Raw genomic sequence first — 22685 nt, 5'->3', positions numbered from 1 at the left:
ACCTGTATTTATTTATTTTTTTATTTCCTGTAACTTATTTGACAAGCTGGAAAAGATCTTACCCTACCTAAACTCACAGTAGATGTAGCTGATACTTCCTTCTAAAGAATTACTCTGCCGGTAGGTATCTTCTCTAAACACATAAATATTTGGTGTTATTTCCAGACCCTTACTAATACAAGTTGTACTGCAAATTTCAGAGCAGTAGTGAGAAACTGCAATTAATGGGAAAAAAAATAGTTAGTATTGTTCATGTGAGAAAACCGTTCCAGCATGACCTGCCCTGGCTCCGATTCAAGTAAGTCTTCAAACATGCAGTTAAGTACAAGCACAGATGTTGTTGTAAATAGGAAAGGGGTAGGCTACCCCATGAGAAATGAATGAACTCTGCATTGCCCAAAATTAGAAGCGCATGGACTCCCTTCACCTGCATTTGCCCTGATCTACACCATTGCAAATACAGAAGCTGGCTACCTGGGCCTCTAAGCCAGCCAAGTCTCCATAAATCAGATGGCCAAGTTGGCCAGCAGACCATTATAATAAAGCTTCAAGGTTTAGTGATGCAGCCACAAGGACAGCGTGTGCTGCAGAAACCACATGCTATTTGTAGTCAAAACGACTACACAGCAGCCATTCCTTGCAAGAGTTATTCTTCTCCTGGCACAATTATGCTGTTACCTGGAACAAAGATATGACTTATAAGTTCATTAGCCACACATTCTTTTTAATATCTCCTTGACAAGGAGTAATGACAATATTAATAGTTATAATTAACTTAGTTACAGGATCCAAAGCTGTGTCCTAAATCAATCATCTGGAATACACCTCACTGCTTTGTTCAAATAGGTCTGGACTTCTTCAAATAGAGAGGGGTTGAAAAAAATCTGCTTCTTTGCAACGTGTAATACCTTGAACCAAAATAGCTTTCCTTAAAGATTCATTTTCTTCTCTTTCACTACAAAATGCACAATACAACTTGACAAAAGGACGACCCCCCTGCCTAGGATAATGACTTGTTATTCAAATCTTCTGAGCCAAGCTGCAAATGGGCCTGCCAGGGATGAAAAAATAAATTGCTAATTCTAATGCCCTTGAAACAATCGCTTTTCTCATTTAATTTCCAAACTTAAATGAATTAAATATTTCAAGAGATACACACTTCTAAATTCAACACAAAATAAATACATTTGAGTAATGTTCCTTGCATACTGGCTGAAGACTCTGCAAGAGGCTACGTGCTTCAGAGAAGCTATGCTTTACTCCGACACTGACAATTGCAACAATATCCAAAATACATGATAATTACAAATGAAAGTTCATTACAGACATTTTATTTGTAGTATAACTGCATAACTTCTTTTGCCCATTTTTGGATAAATTTTTTGCGAGCCAACATTTACCAATGGTCCCAGCAGGCACACGTAATCGTCCCTAATAGTGAGCTGTGCCGTCAGCTTTGTGTCTGAAGGGGATGACGTTTCCATTCAGTGCATACTTCCAAACTTTTACGGCAGGCCAGAGGTTCAAGTCTGGCACTGACTGATAACTAGACAGTTGTACAAGACAGACACACTGGAAGTTGTTTCCGACGATGCTAACAAATGCTGGCCCAAACATACACCAGGTTCTAGAGAAGGCACAAGCAAGGAAGTTTAAAGTCATGCTTGTGATAAAGGTGGAAGAAAAGCAGTGTACCAAACATTTCCCGTTTCTCAGGGCGTTTGTCTCAGAGGCAGAATCCACCTTCATGTTAACCAATGTACCCTTAATAGGCTGAATAAAAATGTTGGTATCATGCATTCCAGATGTAAGACAACACTAACATGCCAATTCTGTGATGCAAGCCCGACTGACCTTTTAAGAAATGCTGGGAGGACAGGGGATGACTAAATGCCTATCTTGCATTCTTTCCCTTAAAGCTAAAAAAAGACCTCCAATAGAAACGAACTTCTGATCAAATTTAACGATCAGCTGCAGCCACTGTTTACCTGAGAGAGAAACTAAGACATATTTGGAAATAACATAATTCATTTGTCTAGATGTAACGTTTTAATGCTGCCAGTTCCCAGGGTTTTCCTAAATTAAATGGTTGCTCTATACAGCTTTCCTGAATGCAACATCCTCTGAAATTTGTATACATTTCTGATGCATTGCTAGATCAATTTTATGTTTTTAATAGTGGTTACATTCAATGCTACTTTTTCCTGTCTTCTAAGGCAGACTAACCCCCAAATACAGACAAGGACATGACTTCATAGGTGACTAGCAGGCTAAATTACCAGATGAGAGATGGCAGCAGAACATAGTATCAACTGATTATCAAAATTAATTCAAGTTGTCTTGTTTTTCCCAAAATTCAGGCTTTGAAAGGCTTAGAATTAGCCCTAATAAGCATTCACGCTAAAAAGTATCTAGAAATAAATAACTATAGTATCCTAGCACCCCTCCAACTACCTCCAGTCCAGGTATTGTACCCTATGCAGCCTTACTTGTTATAAGCTGCACCGTCAATACCCAAGTTAGAGCTTTATCAGTTGCTTCTAGCAAATATCCTATGCATAACACCTACATGCGATTTTAATTCCTTCAAAACTATCTGCAAACTGGGTCCATATTGAATGAACAGCTAAATTTAAAATATATTTTTCTGTTGATATTAACAAAACTTAAGGTGGAAGGGAAGAGCCTCCCTTTGTGCTCCAGAGCCCAGGCTTATTTCTCTCATGTCATATGATCCGTTAACACTCATAGTAGGTAATAACAACTTTAAAGAAAAAAAATACTTCACGCACATATGCTAGCATGTAACTGTTCTACAGAAAATACAATAGTGCCAGGAGGAAAAAATTACCTGTGATTTAAAAATTTAAATTATCTGCTTGAGCTGGGGCAGAGATTTGCACAGAGGTAGCACAAATAAAAATGCAAGACTCCTGATTTCTGTCTTAGCAACAAGCAAAGGAAGAAGAAAGTATGCTCAGATCAAACTGTACAAGAACTTTTCTTTTCCTTCTACTTCAGTCTCAGTGGAGGAAGAAAGCTTTTTGTGACCATCTAGAAAACTCCCTTATTACTACTCTTTGCAGACATGTTACAAATACACTTTTGATGATTGTCCTATAGCTGCTACTGTGTCCTTGTCTCCTTCAGTTATTGTTTGTCTGCATCTGCTTCTGTTTTTATTCCTTGTTTGTAAACTTTCTGTAGTGTGTTTGGCTTTTTGTAGCGAGTTTAATAGTGCAAATAATGGAATTCTGGTCCTAGAATAGTGATCTGAACAAAGTTATCTCCATGTCCAGGATGTGACCCAGCAGATGTAATGAAAAATGAGATAGGACGTTTTTTTACCATACTTTACAGTAAATTGTTTCTCTACCCTCTGCAAAAAAATGGCTCTTAACTTGGTGTCTCAGAAACTTTAGAGATTATCCAGGTTATGCAGGAAAAATCCAGATTAAATATTTTTGACAGTGAAAAATTTGGCAATTTATAGAAAAAAACAAAATCTGAACGGGAGGGACCTTTCGAAGTACAGCCCTGTTTTTCAAAAATGCATGTCCCAGGGGATCACCAATATTACATTGTCCCTGATAGAGAAAAACTTTTCACGTAATCAGAATGCAGTGGATCAGAGATGATGGTGATGAGGCTGGTAACAGCCATAATAGTAGTGGGAAATTGATGATCAGGCTAGGAAAATGGATGGGGCAGCAGCGAGGAGAGAGGGAGGGATATTGAGAAGATACAGCAGGGAAAGAACTACGTATTTTTGATAAAAACAACAAAACTCAGACTGTAGGGACTATAAGAGACTTTGTGAGAGAATAAAAGAGGTAATTGTTCACATTCCAAACATTTTGATATATAAACTGCGCAACCATCGCCCATGAATAGCCCAGCTGTTAACAATTTTTTTTTTTTTTCCCTAAGATAATAATCAAGCTTCATGCCAAGCAACTTTGCTCCAAGTGAATGATATTTTGAAAGTCTGGTCAAAACATAGCTGTGACATAATAAGTTTTTAAAGAGCGCAAGTGACTCTGAAAAGATCCCAGTCTGGGTTTGAAAGAAGACCCAATTTATAACCCAATTAGGAAGAAAGCACTTTCAGGCTTTCACTCTAGTGGAATTCTCAGAGAGTCTCCCAAAAAAGCCAGTCCTGCACACACATCTGTTTCCAGTGCGATGCTGGTATGCAAACTATTGTCTATTGGAAGTGTGTTGTGGTAACGTTTGCCAGGGTTAAAGACTGGGTCAATTTGATCAAGAAGCTAAAATTAGCTTCTGTGAGCTTTCCTGAAAAGAAAAGAAAAAAAAAATACTGTAAAGCTCTTTCTTTTCCTTTAACTCTTGTTCTCAGATTTCTGTTTGGCTGTGTGAACTACCATAAAGCCAGATGGTTCCAAAACCTACTTCTTCCTTACTTGTTCTTTTTAATTGATGCAACAACAGCAGCAGCCATTACCTTCTACAGAACTGAACAGTCTGATTCCATATTTCATTCATCACAAGAGTTTAAAACTCATGAAGGCACTCAAAATCCCTACAGTAAGACGGATGCAAGGAAAAAATTTTGTCTAGGGAAACTAAAACACACAGAATAATTTTAGCTACTAACAGAATTTAGGAAAAAACTTTTTACATTTCTGACAGTGATAAAATTGCACGTTTCTGGAAATGTTTTAGTGCTTTGTCTTTTAGTCACATGCACCTTTAACTAACCATCACTTGTATCTGCTGTACTACAGTCATATACACAGGAACATTTTTATGCCTATTTTCATAAGAAACACAACAGCTAATTTATTCTTAAAGCACTTAATTAAAGGAAACTTCTTTATATGGAAATATTTACTAAATTAAATGCTGGTAACACTGTGCCTGTTTATGAAAGCTTTTAATTAAAAATATTTAAATTACTTAAAGGTGGAAAAAAATTTAAAAAAAAAATCACACTAAAACTGTACCTCTCATAGATCATTGGGTTCAATCTTTACTGACCTCAGAATAGCAGGTTCTGTTTGCGAAGACGACCCCTGTTCACCAGAAAGTAAAAAAACGTGATGAAAAAATAATCTTTACTTGTTTTGCTTACACACACTCTCTAAGTGAGGCTCCTACAATGGAGGCAATTGAAATGTTCATTTTAAAGCATTATAAAGACAAAGATGTAAGGTTGAGGACATAAAATAGAATAAAAAGAGCCCAGAAAAAAAGTCAGCAAAGGCCCTGTTCCTGCAAATAATGTCACACAAATACTTTAATAACTATGAATAATCCCAAGAACTCTAGTGGGAACTACTTTACAGGTGTAAATGTTTGTAAGTTTGGTGCATCAATGCACAGTCCATAACAGTAAAAAACTACTGTAAATATTTATTGGTTGGAATTTCTGTAAATTAGGAGACAACAACTTGATTATCTAGGATATGTCATCTTAAAGCAATTGCTCTTTAAACTGGCTTGAATTTTGTCAATACTGATAGCCACAAATGCCCATACTTACACCATCAGAAAAATCAAAGAGTTATTACATTGGCTCTGGGAAATAAAGAAATTACTGGAAATATCTTTTGTTTCAGCCACACTGTACAAAGCAGCCCGAGACCAACACTTTCTTTGCTGTGGATTCTCTTCTATCCACAGAAATCTCTCTTCTTTTACTAAAGACCTTTAACACTTGAAAATTGATAGGTTCCCATAAAGCAGTGTGGAGTGATGTGTTTATTTCTGAATAAGCAGTAATTTTAGAACTCATTTGCTAACTTAGCACTAAAACGACAAAATTAGAAAAAAGCTAGCTTGATGTATTGTCAGTGTTCAACAAGCTACCTTGAATTTAGTGAATATGTTTTCTATTTAATCAACGATAGATGCAGGACCAAACTAAAGTTAGCTGAGCAGAAGAGAGGTCTTTTTGAAGATTGTATGCTTTTATTAACAGGTCTTTGATTGTCTTTGGTTTTGTATTAGCTGCACACATTGGTCTGTTTCTCTTGTTCCAAGTACAGACTTATCCTCACACACACAAAAAAATTTCTATGAACTTTCCTATAGTCCTTCAAAATTTTCAGAAAGTCCATCTTTTAAAGACAGCAACCGCTTTATAAGCAAGAACTTATCTATATTTTCTGGCTTTTCAAACTGTATATGCTACGTTTTCGTAATTCTTAATCTTTTACTCTGTGGATATCTAAATCTAGTGTACAGATGTGATTGATAATACTATCTGTTACCTTCATCATCCTTGAAAAGAGAATTAAAAAAAAAAAAAGAAAGACACATACTAAAGTTTCAGATCTATTCCAATAAACTGGACTGAGAAAAGTTTACTGGTATCAGAGATAAGGATTCTACATCTGATATTGCATTTCTGCTATTTCTCCCTCCACCTCCCAATAATAAACAATAGTTTAATTTTCTGTGCAAGTCTTTGTGGTGAGTATTTTATGGTGTACCTCTCTCTATTTCTTAGACACGAGTTACACTCTCTGGAGGTGATCACGTAAAGTCATAATATTCCTAATAAAATCAAAGGCCGCTCACTTAAGAGCTTGAAGCATCTGGTTCTACATGAAACACTTTCATGCAGAGTTTTCCCATGGGCTCTCTGGGCCACATATTGTAGCTGAGGGGAGCTTCTCCTTGGGAAACAGAAATACAGGCAGCTTTTTGCTTTCCTGGGAATGTTCACCATGTCCTTGGTTTTATTGGAGATAAGCCTATGAGAGTTAAGAGAGACTGAGGAATTCTGCACTACAGTGAGTTCAACTACATGCGAATGTCTATCTGGAAATATAGCAACATCTTTCAGTTTCCCAATCAAGATACATTTCAAGAAAGAGATGAACTTTATTTGTCCTTTCAATGCCTGGGCATGGCCCAGAAAAAAATCCTGAAAAATACATTATGTGTAACATCAGGGACCTTTAGAGCTGCTTTTTAGGAAAAGAGGAGTCTATCTTTATTGAGATGAAAACAGGGTATAGCACTGATGGAAAACAGGAAATCAAATGCCGTCTTTCACATTTGGGAATGAGTTTGTGTACATGAGTGACGTACATCCCATTTTCCAACACAGTCTCAGTTTATCTATCTACCTACAATTGGGGTAAGGAAATCAAGGGGCTCACCTGTTTCTTCCATTGATCTCATCACTTCAGGTCATCTCAAGACCTTTACTAGTTTCCTCCAGGGACTGAAATTGCACTCGAAAGGAACCAGAAGCAGTTGTGGGCACCCAGAGCACTCCCCAGTTGCTTGGAGAGGGCACTACGTCCCCCAGCGCAACACAGGCGCTGCAGTTGCACAGCCAAATCAACATGGTGGGCTTCATTGGCTTAAATTCACAGAGCTGGCTCTCAGGTGCTTTCTGGCTGTACACCCTGCGGTTCATCTGTCTTGAGAAGTATGCTACATCAATGAGTTTCCAAGACTAACCATGATCTTTACAGAGATTTTCAGGACCAGCTTTCCTTCTAGATGCCACAAATCAGGCAGTTGGAAATTCAAGGCTTAATTACCATTTGTGACTACCATTTTTGTATCTACAGAACAGGGAAGTAAGAAAAAACCTTAAAACAAGACCAAAACCTTTGCTACTGCTTCCGACTATACTAGGTTGCCTTAGAAAAGCTTATCTATACATACAGACCTTGTCTAAGCTTAAGTTTGTGTTTTAGGTAACAAGACATTCCCTCATGCTTTGTCCTGCATTTCATTATACATTTGCCTCTTTTTCAGCTACTGAGGAGTATGCAGCCATTATTTGCTTTGGATAAGATACCTTCTTATTGTGCATTTCTCATTGTGTGCATTGCCCTGTTATTAAGGTAATTTGAAACAGCCACGTGCAAAGTAACAGGGGAAATCTCTCAGTCATATGCCTCATCCTATGGGCACAATTGTGTCCACGTTATTCAAGCTGACTATTATGTTATTACAGAAATGTTCTTGTTCAAGTAAAATTCAGTATTTTTTCTTAAAACAGACAGGTTATTAAAAGACAATGTTTTAACTGCAGTATTGGCTCTCATATATAAATACTAAAAGGAAGGAGGGGAAAAAAAAGAGTTTGCTAAATTAGGTATTTTGTATTTAGCCAAAGTAAAACACAGTGGACACCAAAGGGAAAGCTAATGTAAACCCTGCTGAACAACTTCTGTAATAGCACCTTCTGATGAGCTCCTTGAGAAAAAACATTCTGGAAAAACATGACATGTCCCTCCCCCCACAAATAACCAACTCAAAAACAGAAGTGGAGAGAAATTATCATTTTCTAAGGAAGAAGAGTTAATATTTTCTGTCTCCACAGCCACAATACAGATCACCCATTTACGCAGTAAGGTGTGAGGGCCACACAAGGAAGGAAGTCTTCAGCTACTGAAGATCATTAGCAGCAATGAGGGAGGCCGCTGTCTGTCACTTTGGACTAGTTTCTCTGGATACTCGTACAAAGGACGGAAAATTATTGGCGCCACTGGGCCTCTGCCCAGGTCATCCTACAGCTGAACACACGAAACGTTATGCCATGAGAATGAATGCCCTGGAAGAAGCTGAGGGGTGGTTTGAGCCCCTACGTACATTAATCACCCTGAATGTGGTCTCATGCTGGGATTCACAGCCAAGGCAGCCAGCAAGGTTGACTCCTCTGAGAAGGGGAGGCGTCAGAATAATATTAAAAGCATCAAATGTCCTCTCTTTCCCTGGTATGGAAAGCTCATCTAGGAGGTGTCAGGATAAAACATGAGAGCTGCAGTTGTACTTAGAGACATGAAGGAGTGATTCACTGTTTCATGGCACAAGTGGAATAAAAACTTTTACAAGGTGAGATCTAAACCCTGAATGCAGCACAGGATTACAAAGCCTTTTTTGTCTTTTCTCAGTTTTTTTTTTTCCTGAGAGAGCCGAGTGTGTTGTAATTAAACTGTAAATTTCTTGAAACAAAAGCACAAACGACTATGTTCCTGACACACCTGCTTTATGAAAGTTACACACACACATGCATTTTTGTTGACCTGTACTCTTTAAGGAGGAATCCAAAAGACTTAAACAGGAAAAGTATGCTGCAAACTGCTAGATAACAAAAAAGATGGAATGAAGCGAACATAGCATCTCCTTCATGTCCGCTGGGGAAAAAAAAGGCAACAGCCAATCCCTTGCTAAATATACAGTTCTGAGAAAAAGAGATTATTTAGATTTTATAAATATTAAGGTATAACTGCTGATATATTAACTCTTTACAAATATATGGTAATTAGCATTTCTTGTCTGATTGATTTTTTGGAAGGTACTAATAATGGTAAGACCTCTGATAGGATTACTCAAAATTTAATGGGTCAAGACAGAAATATATCTGCCTGACAAGACCTGATGAGCCAATAACAACGCATTGATATTCCACATACACATTCTATTCATTCAGGAATTAAGTCATTTAATGACAGCTAAAAATCAGAGGAAATTATCACAAAATGACAAATTACTCAGTTAAAGCACTAAATTTTCACAGAAAAACAAGAGAACCAGAGAAGAAAAACAGCTTTTCCTTTGACCTGAACATGCTCACTCCTCCAGTGACAAATTCAGGATTATTTTTTATTTCTGCTCTCCAAGCAATTCCAAATTTCAGACAATTCTCTGTTTTGCCCAAATCTAATAGAAAGTTAACATGAAGCCAGATCTAACTCCCTGACACCAACTTAAAAACCCAAAGCTAAAACGTGCCGAGATTCCACTTCGAACACTCTCGTATAAGCAGGAATGTTTTATTGATGAGAGAATACTGCTTTTAAGGCCACGTAGGACTGGTGAGAGGTAGAACTGAATCATACCATTCTGTACTTCACTGAGCTGCAGAATAGCTTAGGGTGCTCTACAGTGTTTGTTAAGGTTAAAAAAAAAAAAGCTCATATTCAGCATTTGATGCATGTGTGCCATGTTCTCCAAGATATGTACTGTATCTACATTTGGCTTTACTGCCATGTCACTCAGATAAATAGAATATCTTCTTTTATGCGAGACACTCCTACATCTGTTTTCCCCACTCAGATAATCTTCCAAGATCTTGGCTACAAACAATTATGTCATTTTTTTTCAGGTAATCTCACAGAGATTTAGAAATATAATTCCATATGTAAGTGCTGAAACAAAGTCAGGGCTTGAAGAATTCACAGGCATTGAACACCTTACTCATTGTGGAAGTTGGGAAGGATCACTTATAAGCTTGCCTTGTTCCCATGCTCTTTTCCCAAGCTTTCATTATTGGCCACTGACAGTGACAGGGTGTTTAGCAAGATGAAATTCTGGTTTGAGCCAGCACGGCAGTTCCTATGAATAGTTAATACACTGTTGAAACTTCAGTATTTTCATACTAGTTACTCTCAAGATTTCCTTGTAATCCTCTTTGATGGCACATTTCTCTAATCCTTCTCACTCCATCTGTAGGCCAGCTGCAGTCTTAACCTGATATATCCCTGGTCTGATGTTTCTTTAGCATATATGTAAACTGACTCACACACAAAACTTGCTGACTATTTTAGTTCACCTCTCTGTATTTTCCCTCTGGCTAGCAAAGCATTGTCACTTCATGTCTGTCACTCTGCTGGTCTTCGTTCAGGCATGTTTCCAGAAGAATGTTCTGGAAGCCAAATGACTTTCTTTGACTGCAGTGAGTCTTGCTCCTACCTCCCAATATAAAACAAACTCTCCCTCCAACTTTGCATTTCCTTCCTGTTTCCATTTAATGTTTTTAGTAAGAACATTCCAACCTTTTCAAGCTGTCACTTGCTGTGGTGCCAGGACCCAGAAGTACAGAAACCAGGTTGACGAGTAAACGTTTAGGGGTCTCAGCTGAACTCCCCTAGAAAGAGAATGCTGCTTTGGTTGATTTAGGACATCTGCTGTCCTGAAGTCCAAAACCTGTTCCAAGTGATTTTAAGGACCCAGACTCAGCTGACAGAGTCTTCATCCCACTTCCAAACAAGAATTAAGCACCCTGCAACAACAAAGAGGAGCGGAGCACAAGGAAAGCCTGAGAAAAATAGGAATTTTAACAAAATGAAGAAAATCCAAATGGACAGATTGAAGTGATATGGATTGCAGGATTGGCATCCTGATAGAAGGGAACAAGCAATTCTAAAATTACTTAATTCCTTTAAAAATAGGACCAAGGCAGAGATGAACTGAAACATTTTCAGAATTCAGAGTCTCTCTTTGGGTGTGACTGCACTTTCCTAACTTTCTGGACTTTGTCCCTGAAGACCTTTAAAGGCTGGAGAACTGTCCTCGAATATATGTCTGAGCTTGAAACGACAAAGAATTTCAGAAGAGGGTCTTGGCCTCAAGAAGTTTGCAGCTGGAGTTTGGCAGCCATCAGACCATAACATATGCTACATCTGTTGAGTAAAGTTTTCAAATGAATAGATATAAAAATGGTAGTGTGGAAAAAAAAGCAAAGCTAATGCTATACTGATCATCTGACCCCTGAATGATGACAGTATCATGTATTTTAAGTTTACGAGCCATAAAAATACTATTACATATTTTAAAACATGCTAAAAAATAAAAGTAATTACACTATGATGGTGACAGTTTACTGTTTGCAGGTGCACAGTGCTGGAGGGTCTGGCTCTCTGGATTAACAAATGACAGCACTGGAAGATACAGACAGCTGTCAGTCATCTTGCCTAAACTAGGGAAGTACCCCAGAGACGATGCAACAAAGATGATGCAACAACCAGAACTGAAAAGCACACGTGTAGACTGAAGAGTAGGTGCACAAGAATCCAAAGCTCTAGGAAATGTCTTTATAAAAAGATTTTTTTTTGGCCATCCTCAAAAGGATTTAGCCACACGAAATGCAACCGCTCTGCCTGGTATTGTCCGGATTTCTAGGTAAGCTATCAGGTTACAGTCAGAAATTACAAGGCAAGTAGCATGTATGGGCTGTGCTGTCACAGCCTAGACAGGTGTGATTGTCCTACTGCTGATAGGAGAACTTTCATGAAGTGTGAAGACTAGCAGTTCTCCCTGTGAAGTCCACTCTTGCAACAATTTGTCCTGTGAGCAAAAGAATTAATGATGTCTGTCTTCACACAGATTTATATTTTTTAATATCCTTCCCCATCTCAGCTGCTCCCTCACTCCTCCAACACGTCCTGCTCTTCTTATGCTCCCTATAGCACCTCCCCAGGCAAGAGACAGCCTCTGCTAGAGTCAGGCGAGAACACGTGTGCCGTCTGACCAGGCAACTCCTGTTAAACAGAATGGACAACAGCAAAATTGTACTTAGCATTCCCTCAGCGGGGCATTAGTTTCAGTTCCTCTCCCTTCCCCAGCCACTGATTTTCAGACTTAAAGAAAATTAATTACCTGTGAGACTCTCATTTGAAATTGTCTAGCAGGTTCAAAAGCCCCCAGGGAGGAGGAAGGCACAGAAAAACAGTGTGATTGCTTAAGCCTTGTTTCCTTAGGAAACCGGCCTAAACACACATTCAAATGAGAATCACCAACCATAGGCTTCCTCTGGTCTGGTCCCTTAATCAGTGAACATTAATACTTGCATGGAAACAGCAGGAAGCATAAAGAAGTTAATTTCCAGGGAAGGTTTTCCCCTTAAGATATCACTACTGTTCTCAGCCTCTTTGACTAACATCAGCACCGTTATGTGCTGCAAAAAGGTCTTGCTTAGAGCGTACTTACAATAAGACAACACACTCTCAAAACAGCTGGAAGGGTAACTGGCAGATCTGGGTGAGAAATCACTTTCTTGTTCCTAATAACCTTTCTGCAATGTTAAAAATTGCTCACTTTACACCGGTATGAACCCAAGTCTTTTGAAGTTGAGAGAGGGAAGGCAAAACAAAACAGCAGCCCCTGGAGAGACCTATCCCAGAACCACCTGTTGGTCAATGTGTAGAGAGCCCTTACCCATCTCTTAAACCCCTAGTCCACTGAAAACACACCAGGGGCTTGAAACAGCCCTTCAGATATGTCCTTTAAACAGCTTAGTGGTTATTCTCAGGTTGTCCTAATGCATCTTTTTTGTTGGAGTTGTGATACCTTTGAACAAATATTTTCCTATTTCTGGACCAAAGAGCATATGGCTCTACAGACCAGACACTAGGAGCTCCAGGTGGCATGTAGGACAGCACACTCAAGTCACTACTTGCAAAAAGATTCCCATGGAATAGATCTGTAAATACCCATTTTAGAATATCCAGCGATACGGTAGAAATGTACTGCTGTAACGTGGAACTGAACTTGTAGGTCATTGGTCTAAAATGGGCAGTGCCTGTAAAGGTAATGATGGCTTGAACCTGGGTTTTTGACCACCACTGAAATTGGTATGCTGAAAACATTTGATTTCAACAGCATTTTTTTTCTCTGTGATAAAATATTTCATCAGAAAAATCCTTAACCAATCTAGTCACTGGAAACTGTAACACAAAACAATGCCTTCTCAGTGTAGGGGCTAAGGGTAACCTTCTCTAGCACTCTCATGCTCCTTAGAGCAGTGTTAGAGGAAGAAGTCCAAGATGTAATTTGATTTCTCCAGGGCTGAGTGCTGTACTAGTAGCGGACCACTCTGCTGACTCCAAATTTAAATTACTATTTAAATAAATTTAGAGAAATTTAAAATAAACATTAGAAGTTAGAGATTAACCACATCAGTTTATCAGGTAATGAACAAGAGCATATGCCATTTTTGCTCTAATAGGAATGCACCCATCAGATTAGTTTAAATGCACACAGAAACCAGAAACAGATTTGCCATCAAACTTCCTCTCTGAACCAACCAAAATAATGCTCTGCTTTCACTGACATGAAATGACAGGAGGAGGGATGATTCGAGGTGGGGTCAGGGAAAGGGGAGTCATTAAAGTCCTTGTATAAACTCATGTTTTTTCACTGAACTTCGTAAATTTCATCTTTTTTCATCCATAAATTTCTATTGACTTTACTTGTAAACCCCTCATTTCCACCACAGCCATGCTTTAATTCAGAATGGAAGACACCTGAATTACATAAATCTCCAATACAAAGTAACATTTTCTGTGCAAAGTAAGAGCTGTCATGAAAAAGGTAATGAAGAAGAATAGCTTGTACAGAGGACTCTAATGCTATCCAGCTGCTGCTATGTGGCACTCGCTGATAAGACTTTGTTTTAACTTTACAATAGAGAAAGTTTGGGAAAGGTTAAAAATCAAAATACAGGAAGCAAAACTCTTTATACTTCATCTGTTACATTTCCTCTTAAGTAGCATTTATTTTCTTACATAATTTACATAGTTTTCCACAAAGAACGTGTATGTGTGCCTTTTGTTCTTTTTTAATAAAAAGAGAAGCAGCATTTTAAGTTGTGCTTTTTAGGTACATGTTTTTAGGCAGCATTTCTGTTTTTATTGGGAGTTTTAAAGGAGAGGATTGTGGAAGCATGGAGCAACACAAAAACTCCATCAGAGTTACAAAAAGCATAGTACGATTCAGAGTTACATTTTTGGGATACTCTAATCACAACACCACTGTGACATTGCTACCATCCCATATCTTCCATTACATTTTAAAAAGGGGCTAGTTCACTCTAAATTAAAAAATGCCAAGAATGCGCAAGTAAAATGCTGTTATTATGCTTGTTACTTTTCACTGTTTATTCAACAACCACTGGGAACACGTTGAAAAACATTTTACCAATAACTGTGTTGACAATTATATTCACAAACCAATTTTTCCACAGAACTATAGAAATAAGTTTTAAAAATATGTCTGAAAAATAAGCACAGATGTTAAAAGGGGATAAAAAGGATAAACACGGCCTTCCAGTTTTACAAATAAAATCCTTCCTTTTCATGTTAAGGTGCAAATGCGGTAATATAGTGCCCAGCCACAAAAACTAGGATGACCTCGATTAGAATCGGACTAGAAACAAAAGTGAAACCAACTATTAATTATTTTTGTTTCCAAGAGGGGAAAACCAGCAAAAACTGTAAAAAAAATGCCCCTAGAGAGAACTTGCAGTCTTACTATTTCAGTGACTATATCATGAATTATTGGCACTTTGAAATATGTCTAAAATTAACCATCTCTTCAAGTAGCTTACTCTATGTTGCAATGATAAATATATATCCCTTCCCCCCTATTTTTTTTTTATTTTTTTATTTAGAGCTCCTATAAGAGAGGCCAGAAGAGGCAGATATATATCCTACATGTCAAAAATTATGCAGGCCGATAGCGATTACCTTGGAGCAATGAGAAGCTCCGTTCTTTCCTTGCAGTGCACTTGCGGGATCTCATTAGAGTTAAATATGTAGGCTGAGGGAGAGCAGACCGATGAGGAACAGAGCAAACTACACTCCAAAAAGGTTAGCATGCAAACCCCTTCACACGTTGCGACCATTTACTGGTAAGCCAAACTAACCTGTTGATACTATCCTTTAAAGCGTTTTTATTAACCTTGATGACAGTCAAGACGTATTTCCAAATACTGAAGTCGACATCAATAATCTCTGAATCAAGCACTAGTAACATCTCCCTGGGGAGGAGTGGGAAAAACGCTGTTGTAAAAACTCTTACTGGTAAACTTCTGCTAGCAATTATTTCAAGAGACAATGAACATTTGGCAAAAAAAGCCGAGGCAGCTTTGTTGAGGCAGCTTAATGATGTAGGAGCCAAAGAGTTAAAGCAAAGCCGCGAAGTTGTGCAGACCGCTGAAACCTTCCTGTTGGGAGTTCCTTTCAGAAAGAGTGGGAAAGGAACAGTATTAATAGCTATTGCTGGGCTGCACTTTCCCACAGGTCTGGACAGGATCTCCACATTGGCTTTTGCCTTTCTGAAAGGAAGACCTGAAACGACTGCAGACGTTGGAAACCTCTGGGCCTCACAAGGAGGAAACAGGAGGACCTGAAAGACAAACCAAGGGCTGTGCCATGCATTACAACTGCCCACAGCCAAACAGCCACAGAGGAGAAAAAGGGAGGGGGGGAGGGGGGGAGAAAGAGAGAGGAACGGCGAGGAAGAGGAAAAGAAGAAGGCAGCAAGAAAGCAACAGCAGGGCTGATGTCAACGACAGGTCACTGTCACTTGGAGGCCACTCACACAAACCCACTCATCCCCCGAGGAACCTGGAGAAACTTTCTGTCCCAGCAGGAAGCTTGCTGGTACAGGAAAGGATTAAAAAAAAAAAACCAAGAACCCTCAAAAACACACCCCCCCCCAACAAATAAATAAAATTGGTCAAGTTTGTTACAAATCACCTCATTTTGCACACCTGAGTCAAGGTTGTTTTTCTCAAAGAGCGTTGCCTCTGGGAGGCAAGAAAATACAAACTGTGTCCTCTGTATTACCATAAGTAGGAGAATTCTGCCAAAAACTGTAGAGAGACCTGCAAATGTGCAGGGATTTACTTAAATTTATTCAGGCTGACAGTAAGTTGCTTTGTATTCGCTGCCGCTTACATGACTACCACTCCAGTTAACTTAGTGCAGGTTAGAGCTGTCAACCTGCAGCGCAGCACAAGCTGCCAGAAGGAACTGAATTATCAAAGACCAACACATCCTGCTCCATTACAAGCAGCAGTCAAGCTTTCAAGTCAGTCCCCTATCTCTGCCATTGCTGGTCAGCCTGGGTATAAAGAACTATACTTAAGGCTTTTTGAAAAGGGCCAGGAATTTTTTCCAACAGTAGACATATATATCTTCAGTTAGCTTTTTATTCATGACAATTTCTCACAATTACATGAATTTGTCCTAGTTTGCATTCTTTCTCTCAAACCCAAAGATTATTAAATCCTGTTTGGCATACATGTGAAAAATTACGCTTCTTGTACACGTGAAAAAGCATTTGGCTTTCCACCCAAATAGATCATCCTCTGTAAGTTGAACATGGTTACAACAAACCTTTGGTAACGCAAAATGCCAAATGGACTGGAGTTACCAGGACAGCAGGCAAGAGCAGAGAAGTTTCTCTTTCAAGCTTCTCAAAATAATGGGGTCCTCGCTACAGAAATTACTTGCTTTGAAGATGGGATGTGAGAAAGTTTTGGGGGCTACCACACCACTTGACTAAACATTTTGAAAGCTCTTTGCTCTGTTTCAATATTAAATAATGTTCCCACCCCTGCTCTCAAATCTTGCAAATGAATCTTTTCTCCAGGCAGACCTCATACTAAGCACCTGCTTCTGCAGACAAATATAAAAACTACCGAGCAGTAAGTCCTGCTGAGAAGAAACTGGTGTCTAGTTTTGGTGATTACCTAAAATACAACACAGGAGACTTCGCAATTAATAAAACCTGCATCAGATGTACTGTGCTTCAGTTTCCAGTATGTGAAACCACGTTATCAACTGTGGTTTTAAGCGTACCTTGAAAATTTTGGCTAAAACATTCCATAAGTGCAAGGTCTTAACAGATTACCAAGGAGAGCTTATTCGAGAGGACTATCCAGTGGTAAAAATCTGCTTGGGAGCAGGGGCAGGGAAAGAAAGAAATTTGTCACAATTATCAAATGCAGACATATGTTGTTTTCCTAATGTAAAACAACTCAGAAAAAGATATTACAAAGCCACTGTTCTATTACAACTTAAAATTTTCTTTACATTCAACTTCAGGGAAGAGCTGAGGACATTGTATCATGATTACGTTCACTTTTGAGATTCAAGCAGGAACAGCCTAAGGATGTTTATTTTAAACAGTAAAATGCTGAGTGAAGTAAAATGAAGTCACTGTAATGATTAGCGGGCTTCTTTTTAACACACAGAAGATTTAGTTTTGCTTGGTATGGTGATGTCTATGAGTAAGCAATCATTCTACCTATTACTATTATGTTAACAACTGTAAACCACCTACAATTACTAGCATGATCCCTAACCTCTGAGAGGTGGTAATCCAGTATTGGTTGTTAGCTGTCAAATTTATTTCCCTTTGGTGAACTATACCCTGGATTTAATTACCAGTCATTCTTGATACTTTATGGAGTTGAGCTCAAGTACTGTGGCTCTGACATTTAACCCATGACCCTTAAATATTTACCAGCTTTACTGGTTGTGTACAATTATCCCTTCAAGTATATCTCAGATCCATCATTCTGCCCATGACTTACTACTCCAGTCATTCTAAATCAGATACATCTTCTCCCTCCCAATGAAAGGGGAATGTTTAATTTCCACTCAAAAAAAAAACAAAACCAAAACAAAAAAAAAACCAACCCTGCTGTAGTGAATTGTGCACTGTGGTCAGCATCTGTTAACTGCACTTTTACTGTGTTAGAGGATGACTTGCATCAGAAAGACAATAAACTCAGTTGTGTGCAATGTTTATTAACAGGAGCATCAAACAAAACTTCTGTTACCGATTATGGGCTCAGTGTTCCTCTCCGGTAACAAGAGTGGAGTACAGGGTGAAGAACAACCATTCTCTGACACGCTTAAACAATAACACCGAGCCCACACAAGCTTTTCTATAAGGTCAGGTTCCCATGGGTGAGAAGATGGCAGTACCGGGGAGTATCTGTACTTCAAACAACACAAATAACTTCTCAGAGTTAACGCTTCTCCGAGTTGCAAAAACTCCTCCAGATGCTTCTCTGTAGCAGATAGGGAAGAGGCAGCTGATGGCCCTAGAAAAGCCACCCATGCAGGGGGGAAAGGGTGACATGCATCCTCCCAGAGGCAAAGTCCACCTGCAAGGACTCCAGGTTTGGGAGCAGGGTTTGAAGCAGATACCTAGGGCCTTTCCATAGCCACCAAAGCTTCCCAGTCCTGCACAGAGCTGGAGAGACAATTCAGAGGAGTAAAATCCTGTGCAATAGCCTGGGTATGCTGTGCTTCCCCCAAAAGGCTTTTGAGACTTAGTACAACGTGATCTTTACTTTAGCTTATAGGGATAGCAGATTACCAGGTAATCTGAAAACTTCCTTCACAGAAGCAGCCAGCCTAGTTTAAGATACACAAACCTTCCTCTCTGCTGCCAGCGCTGCTATAGCCCAATCTAAATGTAAAGAACCTGGTGAAAAGCACAGGAAAATGCTGCTCAGCTGTAAACAGGCATTTTTAAAGCGTAACACATGGCAGTTTACAGTGTTTGCATATGTACATGCACATACATAGCTTCACAAACAGGATCTGAGCCTGAAAAGATTTACAATTACCCTTGATTTTACTCAGCATGAGTTGTCACCTCAAGGGAAATGCTCACATGGCACAGCATTAAGCATATATGCAAGTCTTTGTAGGAGCAGAGCCACTGACATACATAAGGCGATTTATAAGTAGTGTTCAGCAGATGTATTAGCTTCAGAATATTCATTTAACACAGTTAATCAGCAACCTGGCTCAAGGCTGTGCAACCTAAACTTATTGCTTCCCCTCTGAAATCCAAGCCACCGCACAAAACACATATTAAGACGTTTGCAAGCTAAATATTTATTTGCATGTAGTTTTCATACGTCCGAAAGTGTTTAATTTGCAGGTAATTTGCACTCTATACAATGTATTTTTAAAAAGCACAATAGCCTAGATACTGCCTTTAAAATTGCATATTACTTGTACTCATTACCTTTAAATCAAAAGCACTTTAACATAATTTTTCTTTTCTCTCATAAATAAATACATAAAGCTCGCTTCTAATAGGTAAATGAAATGCTTCATGGCCCTCAAACACACATACATACCCCACACAAAAAGGAAGACAAAAATGATTATTCAACATCACTGCAATATGCCAGAGAATTCAAACTCAGATATTCTCTGTTGAGTGACTATTCATTCCTCCCTTCAGCTATTTCTAAAACCCACAGTAAAGTTTAAAAAACTGTAGAACAAGATGACTCTTACCCTACTGAATTAATATAATTTCCCTTCTTAATATATGGCTTCAAGGAACTCCACTGTATTTGATAACGTGTTTTTAACATGCAGAACAGAAACATTAGGACTTCGATAAAATGTAGACTGTGTATGTACCTTTTCAGAGGTGTTTTAAGGTATCGTTCTGGGATTTGATCCTGCATTCAATAGTTTCATAAGTAGGAAAGGACATACGAGTTTCACGTACACAGTTAAGAAACTGCAAGTATTTATAGGATCAATTCCTTCAGTTGAATGGGACTTCCTGAAAATGCTAACATAAGCCTCACTCTGAGACCAAGAAGTTGTAGGATGGAGGCCCAGACAAGCCCATGAAAATGCTAGAAAAGAATACTGTCTTTTATTTCCCCAAGCAATGCCTTTCATTCATCTCAATGGTAGCTGGGCTATCAAGATCAGCAGAAAAAAACCTACAGGAAACATGGCATGCTGCTAGAGTAGCGCAGCATAGCTCAAGTGAATCTGTCCACTCTTTCTGCTATCTACAGAGTAACTTCACTGTAAGACAAGGTTCATTATAACTCCAATCACACTGTGCACTTCAGAACTTCAAAAAACAAAAACAACTTTGGTTGCACTTCATACTGTTATCATTACAGAAGCATTCACTATATGAATAACACTTATAACATCTCTGGGAAAAACTAAAGTCAAAATAGAAATAATTAACTTATTTCTTTTAGACTTCTCTGAGATTTTAACCAGAAATACAGCCTCCTCTCAAGATAAAAAGAAAAAAAAACCAACCCCAAGTCATACAGTGTATGTCAACCCAATGCATGTTTATGAGCACGAGTTATAAAGCATTAAAAAAGACAAGAGGAATTGAGGAATTTAATCCTTCATCACCAGCTTCTAAAGTTATTAGGGGGTAACAATACCTATGAGATTATTACCTGTGTGGGAAGGGAGAAGTAGAGAAGTATACCCAAAGTGAATATATAACACATTCCTATACAAAAATTGAGCAAATTAAAAATGAAGAAAACTCTAACTAAAATCTTGTTTTTGTACTGGTATAGAACTGTCTTTTTAGAGATACAGCACTATGAGAAGCTGAATCTTAAAATATCTGATACACGTGACATATCTAATTTTAAGACAGCAGTAGCATCCAACTTACATAATAATCAGATAATTATAGAATAATTCAGATTGTAATGGACCTCTGGAACTCATTTAATCCTGACTGATCTAGTCATATTTGCTATTCAGACATTTTTCCTTACATCCTCCTTGCTTCTGGTTTCTGTTGGTTCTCTTGAAACCATCTATGCTATGTGAATCTTCTGGCTTGCATTTCACACTTAGCAGGACAATTTACAATGTGATGATGTCTTTCTGGAAGTCTAAGAGATGCTTCAGACACAGGAACACAGCTTCTGACAGTGTATGCTATGTTTTTTCCGCAAATTTCCTGAATTTGATATATACATTTATTTCTGGAACTACTCATATTCAAAAACATGTTCCAATGCTTCTCCCCCGCCTCCCCGCCCAACGTGGGCACAGTTTAATTTATTACTGTAGAAGAATGAATCATGGGCAACCATCTTGGACAAGGATAGCTCCCAGAATACATGACTTTCATTTGCCAATGTTATAGTGGCTCTCAACATGCTACAGCACAGACATTTCTGAGATAACTTAGCTGTTCAGTCAACAGTCTCCATCCCAGTATTGTTCTGCATGAGACTTAAGCATCAATTTGAGGAAAACAACCTGATGACCTGCAGAGTATTTTTAATGCCTAAGTGACCCACTGCTGAAAGCACACACAAAATCAGCTCCCTTATCAAAGGCAGCAGAAACTGCTATCAACTTTGATTTGCTTTGGTTCACCTTACCCTTGCTTAAAACACAGGTAAAATTCACCAGTTCTGCAAAGGGTTTTGCATTTCTACAACAAGAGAGTGCATAAATAGGTGTAACATAAGTAGTTCTCCAGGATATGAGAAGTGTTTTGATGAGTTAAAATATTTAAAAAAATGACTCAAGTACATATCAGTTTGTTCATAAATTCCTGTAAATGATGTTCCTAAGTCCCCATATCTACAGCTGTGTGTTCAAACTTCAATTATAAAAATGTAAACCATACCATGTTTTGTTCTTTACAGCTGGAAGAAATTCTTGACTGAGAGCAAAAAGTAAACATTATAGCAAGGCTTGGATCTGGATAGTACACAGAGCAATAGCTCTGCAACTGAACAGTGTCCATGTTAATTTCAGTGATATATTAATTAACCTTTCTGACATCTAAATGAATTACTTCATGGTGATCAAAAGCATGAAAGAAAGCATGGGTCTCCAACAGAGATACACTTTGAATAGCATTCCATTCTAACATTAAGGAGATTGAGAGGCTCTTACCTCTTTTTACTTATCTCAAAGATGAAGCCAACTCTGAAGCACAGTCCTACACAGCATCTTGAGTGACACAGGGATGCCAAGGGAAACACACAGATCTACACAAACTTCATTAAGAGTAAGAGCATTAAAGGCAAACCAAGATCCATGAATCTGGTGGAAACACACAGCTGTGTTGCAAAAACTACAGAACTGATTAACTTGGAGAACTCTCACTCTGACATTGCAAAAACCAATGCAGTTAGAAACACACCTAATCCCTCCCCACCTCCAGTCTGGTCTGATCTGTAAGAAAAACTACTGTCCCAGCTTTCATAGGTGAATCCTTCAGCTGTTGCTTGTATATCTTAACTAGCTCATCAAGTCTGAACAACTATCTGTTCTTCTTTGATCATGCTGAACACCTGAGCTACAAAATCAGAAGAGAGGCAGCACTTCTTTGTGTGTGCTTTCTCT

At 38.6% G+C, this 22685-nt stretch overlaps 1 protein-coding gene and 1 long non-coding RNA gene across 3 annotated transcripts in view; both read right to left on the bottom strand.

The window, feature by feature from the left end:
- GMDS (GDP-mannose 4,6-dehydratase) overlaps positions 1-22685 on the bottom strand; it is a 431344-nt gene that overhangs the window by 139998 nt on the left and 268661 nt on the right. The window lies entirely within an intron of this gene.
- On the bottom strand, positions 4024-22502 carry LOC148057466 (uncharacterized). The gene is made up of 3 exons (XR_015705734.1): positions 22233-22502; positions 5002-5036; positions 4024-4296 (listed from the first exon to the last, which is right to left on the bottom strand). It is a non-coding gene; the product is annotated as an uncharacterized LOC148057466 (long non-coding RNA).

Source organism: Nipponia nippon, unplaced genomic scaffold (assembly GCF_047370975.1).
Source record: "Nipponia nippon isolate SJK-2023a ecotype South Korea unplaced genomic scaffold, ASM4737097v1 scaffold_1, whole genome shotgun sequence".
Taxonomy (NCBI): Eukaryota; Metazoa; Chordata; class Aves; order Pelecaniformes; family Threskiornithidae; genus Nipponia; species Nipponia nippon.
Note: the sequence above shows the minus strand (reverse complement) of the source record. Positions and strands in the feature narration are given on the sequence as shown.